This window comes from Eriocheir sinensis, chromosome 33 (assembly GCF_024679095.1).
Source record: "Eriocheir sinensis breed Jianghai 21 chromosome 33, ASM2467909v1, whole genome shotgun sequence".
Classification (NCBI taxonomy): Eukaryota; Metazoa; Arthropoda; class Malacostraca; order Decapoda; family Varunidae; genus Eriocheir; species Eriocheir sinensis.
In genome coordinates this window covers 1,574,626-1,582,059 of record NC_066541.1, presented here as the reverse complement: position 1 = coordinate 1,582,059, position 7,434 = coordinate 1,574,626, and the positions used below count along the sequence as shown (strand labels likewise).

Sequence of the window (7,434 nt, the reverse complement as noted above, 5' to 3'; positions counted from 1 at the left end):
GTCTTGTACTGCCGAGTACAATTAACAAAGAGCATCAGCGAGCTGCAGTAGATTCATTGCAGCTCACTGATGCTCTTTGTTGTACTGTTGTACACAATGTAAAGTTGTAAACACATGACACAGTATGAATCACACATAATGAAAACAGTACTGTTTACAAGAACCTTTGTAAACAGACTGTTTTTCATTATGTGGTGTTCATACTGTCATGTGTTTACATTGTGTTTTCATTCTGCATTTGTTTTGAAACAAATAAATACTGAATGACAAAAAAAAATATGGTTTTCTTATGGTTTAATTACCGTTTTATACACAAACTTATGGTCTCTAACGCAAAATCTTATGGCAAGACACCACAGTAGCTTGACAGGTATGAATAAGAGGCAACTTAATTGTTAAGGCCGTCCACACAATAGAGATCTTTGTAGACGAGACCAGCAGGGCAATGTCGGCGTATGAGGACGCATTGATGGCAGCTGCTGCCGTAGTTATTTTGTGTGGACATCAGCAGAGCAGGCGCCGCCGTATGATATCTGGGCGAGACCGTCCTTATTGTTCATCTAGAACAGTGCAGGTAAGCAAGATCTCGGTAAGTGTATATAGAGGACGATATGTCTGTCTATGCCCACGCACAGACAGTTTCATGTACATGAAAAAGGAGTCTTCCAGATTTTATTTTATTTTATTTATTTTTTTTTTTTTGGATATCCCGATCTGATTTTGAGACTTTGTTGCAAATGACTGGTGCTCATATAGTAAAGGTGACTCAAACTTCAGCCAGCCAATATCGGCAACACACCGCCTTGATTGCTGTGGTGTGACATTGCAGTTTCTGGCATCAGGTGACTCCTACAGCAGCCTCGGATGCACGTTCAAGATGTCCAATCAAGCAATCAGTCGAATTGTACCAGAAGTCTGTGATGCACTGATTACAGCTCTCATGAAGTGACTACATCAAGGTAATTAAGAGATCCGTGTCTAATTTTGTACTTGACTAATGCTGGTTTATAATGAAACTGATAATAAAACATTGTGTGTACTCTGAATAATATTTAATAGTCACATGACAGCAAATCCACTTTCTCTCGTTTTTTTTTTTTTTTTTTTTTTACATTTGGTACGTTTTCGATATTGAATATTTCCAATTATACATATAGCTACATTAAATCAAATGTAAATCATATTATTAGCAATGACATCATGAGAAACATTATAATTGGGAAATGTGCACGTCATCGCCCGAGGCATGCACAAGCTCATCACATTCAGTATTAGTTCCTGAGGAGAGAGAAAATGTATTGTGTGGATTGTCATATATTCCTTGTTCTGCTTCGTATAATATATTTTGGATCTTATGCTCCACTGTGGCCCGAGCATATTGCGTTTTTAAATTTCTTATTTTAGCTGCAATTAAGTCTCCAAATATTTGAGGCTCATCTCTTTCTGTGTAACGCTTATGGAATCCGGTCATAATGCCATATGCCTCCTGTATCATGTCATTATTTATTTTTGATTTTGGGAACACAGAACGCCTTACAAGCTGTGCGGGCGCAGGGCTGGTTATTCCACTTGTACTAGGATGACCATGGTCGTATTTATCTACTGTAACTACCCCTTCCACGTCTCCCACAGAGTCAACATCGGCCAACGTCGCTGTGCTGTCTCTGGTATTCTGTAAAAATAAAAATAAAATAAAAATAAAAAAATTACACACACACACACACACACACACACATATATATATATATATATATATATATATATATATATATATATATATATATATATATATATATATATATATATATATATATATATATATATCATAGCTGGGCACGATAACAGAAAACCTTATTCCCGATAACCGATAACTGATAATGGAAAACCTTATCGGTGATAACCGATATTCGTTAACTGGAGACACAAATATAGGCGATAACCGATAACCGATACCCGATATAAATCCACAATTCCGATACTAGCTAGCGATAAGTCCGATAGGCGAAAACGATACTATATTGATATTTCAAGTGAAAAACAAAGATGAATTCAAATTTTCATTATCTGTATTTTAGAAAACTTACAAAACCTGAAAACCACACATTGACACGTACATATGGACGGTAATACCAGAAACGCCAGAACCGGTGTTGTGTTATTTGGCGTCCCCACCGTCAAAAGCTGGCGCTTTTGTTTACAAACACTGGTCTCTCGTGAACTGCGCATGCTCAGACCAGCAAGCGTAGACCTGTACAGTCTCACAAAGCTTTTTAACCGTAATTAAGAGTTGCTGGAAGGCTGAATTAGACATACAGTACCACTACCACCATCCTCACTGTTTCTAGAACGACACTCTGTACGAGTTGTATTTAAATGTACAGAGTGTCGCTCTAGAAACAGCGAGGATGGTGGTACTGTATGTATGTTTCAGCCTTCCAGCAACTCTTAATGTGTTAAAAGCTTTGTGAGTACAGGTCTACGCTTTCTGGTCTGAACATGTGCAGTTCACGAGAGACCAGTGTTTGTAAATAAAAGTGCCAGCTTTTGACGTTGGGACACCAAATAACACAACACCGGGTGCTTTCAATACCATGGCATGCTCACAAACGAATATGGAATATCAAATTTGAGACAGTGAATAATAATTTTGGGGGCAAAGTTAAATGATTCTTCTCTCTGATATATTGATTTTTGAGTAACATAAAAAAATAACCTAGTGTTTTAATGTTGATGATCTAACTATGAAATATCTTCACCGAAGATTTTTCATACATCACCGGGCGCCCGGGCCACGCATGCGCAGTAGGAAGGAGACAACGTTTTTTTTTTTTTTCTGAGGCGGAAAAAAGTAGCGATTATCGCTAGTTTGGTTACAAAAGTAACGAAGATACCGATATATATTTTAAAAAGTAGCGGATGGCCGATAACCCGATTTTGTTATCAGCGATAAAGTATCGCGATAACTTATCGCGATAACTATATATATATATATATATATATATATATATATATATATATATATATATATATATATATATATATATATATATATATATATATATATATATATATATATATATATATATATATATATATATATATATATATATATATATATATATATATATATATATATATATATATATATATATATATATATATATATATATATATATATATATATATATATATATATATATATATATATATATATATATATATATATATATATATATATATATATATATATATATATATATATATATATATATATATATATATATATATATATATATATATATATATATATATATATATATATATATATATATATATATAGATATATATATATATATATCTATATATATTGATTGATTGATTGATTGATTGATTGATTGATTGATAAGTTTATTGTTGCAGACACAACAGGAGAAGGGAGGAGCATGCCATCCCCACTCCCAGGCAGTACAGAGTGTAGTTAGTACAATGAGATGGAGAAAAGTATACAACACTATAGAGCCAATCACAAGGGACTGCACACAGGAGTTATAAACTAATGGGAAATTTAGAATATACTTGATTAAAGTAAGAGACAGGAGTTGTTTGTCTTCCCCCACAGTCTTGGCGAGGACCGCATACGAAGGGGCATGTCCGGCACAGTCCCCACAGCCTGGGAACCGCAACTGGAGGTGGATGTAGCTACTTGCAGAGAACGGGGCCCGCCATCAACAGCCACAGGAGCCGTGCCAGGAGGGGGAAGCAGGAGGCAAGCAGGTGAGGCAGCAACAGGAGCAGAGTCTACCTGGCCCCCAGCGGGGACTGCAGGGGCAGGTGAAGACTCACGGTCAGAGCCAGGGGAGAGGTGGGGGTGTCCAGAGGAAGGTGGGGCAGTCTGAAAGGCATGACGAACAGGGGGCCGGGGGCCTCTGGCTGGCTGGAGAGGCGGAGGACGGGACCCGCCATCAGCAGCTGCAGGAGCCGTGCCAGGAGGGGGACAAGGTGCAGGAGGAGCAAGCTGAGCTTCCACAGCAGTGAGGCGCTCCAGTGAGTCAGTACAGCCGAGATGTTGGCCATATCCTTCTGGAGGATGAGCAAGAGACTAGCAGAAGGATCAGCAGCAGAAGCAGAACACCACTGTTGATGGGTTTAGGGGAAGAACGGTGACCGTCTACCACCGCAGAGATAGAACGGCCGGAAAGAAACTGGAGATAAAGGAACAGAGAGAGGGATAGAATCCGAAAGATGGCAGTTTAGAAAGCAAAGACTTGTGCCAAACTCTATCGAAGGCTTTCGATATGTCTAGCGCAAAAGAGAAAGTTTCACCGAAACGGCTAAGAGAGGATGACCAAGAGTCAGTTAAGAGAGCAAGAAGATCGCCAGTAGAACGCCCCTTGCGGAAACCATACTGGCGATCAGATAGAAGGTTAGAAGTGGAAAGGTGCTTTTGAATCTTCCGGTTAAGGATTGATTCAAAAGCTTTAGATAGACTGGAAAGTAAAGCTATAGGGAGGTAGTTTGAGGGATTGGAACGGTCACCCTTCTTAGGCACAGGCTGTACAAAGGCATACTTCCAGCAGGAAGGAAAGGTAGATGTTGATAGGCAGAGACGAAAGAGTTTGACCAGGCAGGGTGTCAGCACGGAAGCACAGTTTTTAAGGACAATAGGAGGCACTCCATCAGGTCCATAAGCCTTCTGACAGTTGAGGCCAGAGAGGGCATAGAAAACATCATTTGTAAGAATCTTAATAACAGGCATAAAGGAGTCAGAGGGGGATGAGTAGGAGGAATATGCCCTGAATCGTCCAAGGTGGAGTTCTTACAGAAAGTTTGAGCGAAGAGTTCAGCCTTAGAGACAGATGAGACGGCAGTGCTGCCGTCAGGGTTAAGGAGAATAGGGAAAGAGGAAGCATCACTGGTTCATGTCTCTCCTCCAACAACACCCTGGGGCCTCCTCGCTGTTCAAAGAAGGTAGGAACGTCCTCTACACTACACTGGACGAAGGGCCTGGTTTGATATGCTGGTCACGGAAGGTTTTCAAGGGGAGGTCATGGTACCGCCGGAAATGGCCCCGAGGGCCTTCAAAAGTTTTGAGTATGGGAAAGAAATGCAGAGATACGGCGCCGTAGCGGGTCCGCAGCCAACGGCGCCTTAGTGAAGTTAACCCGTGGGCTTCAGCTGTGGGAAAGCCGAGAAGTGGCCGAGAAACGGCAACATTACACTGCATTTTGAGACAAAGAAAAGAGCATGGAACTTATATCAGAGTAGTACTCTCATAACCATAACCCGTTAAAAATATTTACTTATACTCAAACTCCATTCTTTTTGGGTGGTGTTTGTTACAAAATAAACAGTCTCGTGACACGTGGCATCTAGCCGAGAGTCGCTTGTTTTCTACTTTAGAGAATTTGACAAGTGATTACTGTATTGTTACGCCAGGGGGTGTATTTGCATATGTTATTTGTGTTATTTGCGTGGGAGGGGTGCTAGTTTGGGGCACGGAAGGCTGGTGATGGCCGGGCGTGGGGTGCATCGCGGCAGTCCGGCCGGCCGCGCCCGGGGCGGAAGAGAGAGAGCCGTGCTGCGAGAGACGAGAGATGCGCCGCAGCCTGTGTGCCCTGCCCCCTGTGTGCCCGGCCCGTTTTTATGAGCCCTGTGCGTTGTCTGTGCCCCCTCTGTGTACTGGGAGTTATTGTGCCTTGTAAACCAGTGTTCTGTACGTGTTGGAGCTGTTCAGTAAAGTAGAAAACCTGCACTGTGAGCCTCCTTGCCCTTGCCCTGCCTTGCCCGCTCGTGGTGTGTTGGCGGCCCTGTGGAGTGACGGCATGGTGTGTCTTGTTGTTCTGGGGTACTCACGGCCCATGTATGGTTGTCTGGGATTGAGGCACACCGCCTGTCCGTGCTTGGAGTGTGGTGTGCGGGCCGGTGGTGTAACATTTGGTGTCATAGGAGTGCGATTAGTGAACAGTGAAGAGTGAGTTACGCCGTGTCGTTATGGCGTCTCAGGATGGCCGCCGTGAGGGTGAGGAGGCGGGCAAGGCCGAGGCCGGTGCGGGGGAGTTTACACCGAGCCAGATGGACTTGATCGCTGCCGTGAGGGCCGTTGTGAGGCAGGAAATGGCGGTGGCTCGTGAGGCACAGGCTCAGAGGGTGGACGAGAGGGCACGCGAGCAGGTCCGCCATCTTGCCGAGGCTCTCTGGAGCTGTCTCTCGTCTCTGAAAGTGGAAACGCAGCCGTACACGGACCGGGCCTGCGACAGCGTGGGCAGCGAACGGCTGGAGGAGGTGCAGCAGACCCTGGAAGCGAGGTTCAGGACCTGAGGGAGGAGGTGGAGGCGGAGAGGCAGCAGCGAGAGGTGGCAGCACCACACGCGGAGGAACGGGCTCAGTTCTGGCGGGAAGCGCAGGGGCGGCGGTCCAGCTGGGGCCTATCTGGGGCCCCTGGGAGGGATCCCTGTGTAGTGCTGACTTGCCTGATGGGCGAGCCTCCCATAACTCCCTCTGCCAGGGGGGTACCTCTTTGACCGACTGGTAAAAGAGTGGCTCTCCCGTTACGCTGGTCGCGGGTTCGATTCCCGGCGCCGGCAAACCTTTCCTTGTCTGGATTAATTTGTCGTGTGTTTCGTTACACGCAGAGGCCATGTGTGAGTGTAGTAAAGAGTAAAAATTCTGGCATTTCACCTGGAGCCTGGTAGCGTCGTGGTGGAGCCAGTAGCTGCTGCAGGAGGTTGGGGAGCCAACGGAGCCGCTCTCATGGGTCCAGCTGGTGCTTGGGTCCGAATAGTTCTCCAACCTTCATGCTGTCATTCCGGTTCAAAATGGGGCATTTCTTATTGTTGAACTTATCAAGCAGCAGAAAGATATTAACACATATCTTGCGGCTGGCAGCAACCCTGCCGCCACGATGTTGCGATAATTTTAAATGTGAATATCTTCAGTTTGCCGCAGGGTTGCCATATACCCAGAAAAGTCTGGATTTCTCCAGAATTTTGTTGCTATTGCCAGAATTCCAGAATTTTGTTGCTATTGCCAGAATTCCAGAATTTTGACGAATATATCCAGATTTTTCATGCTTAGCCAGAAAGAATCCCTTAAAACTTTTATATTTCCAGAATTTACTGTTTAGTGATTAACTGATTACGTTCAGACGGTTCAGTAAATAATCAGATTACCATATACATCATTGAGTTTCAACTACTTCGTGTATAAAATAAATACGGACAGTAGCTGTTGAGTTGAAACTTGAAGTCTTGAACAGAAACATTACCCGTACGCTTCTCGTCAAGGTCCCGTACGCTTCTCGTCAAGACCGTGCAGCGGTGCCAGATTGTCCTACTCACCCTCATATGTTTGCCGATTTCAGAACCAAAACCAGTCTCCTCCACCCCAATAACTGACTTCATATATAGTCATCGTTAAAATGGTTAATTATCGTTA

General features: G+C 43.5%; 1 long non-coding RNA gene across 1 annotated transcript in view; it reads left to right on the top strand.

Moving 5' to 3' along the window:
• The first annotated feature begins 484 nt into the window (after positions 1–484).
• The window catches only part of LOC127006511 (uncharacterized), a 7,292-nt gene continuing 342 nt past the window's right edge, over positions 485–7,434 (top strand). Inside the window, exons 1-3 of the long non-coding RNA XR_007759612.1 lie at positions 485–574; positions 830–959; positions 3,620–7,434. The exon at positions 3,620–7,434 is cut by the window's right edge and continues 342 nt beyond it. This is a non-coding gene — a long non-coding RNA (uncharacterized LOC127006511). The remainder of the gene's footprint in view (positions 575–829; positions 960–3,619) is intronic.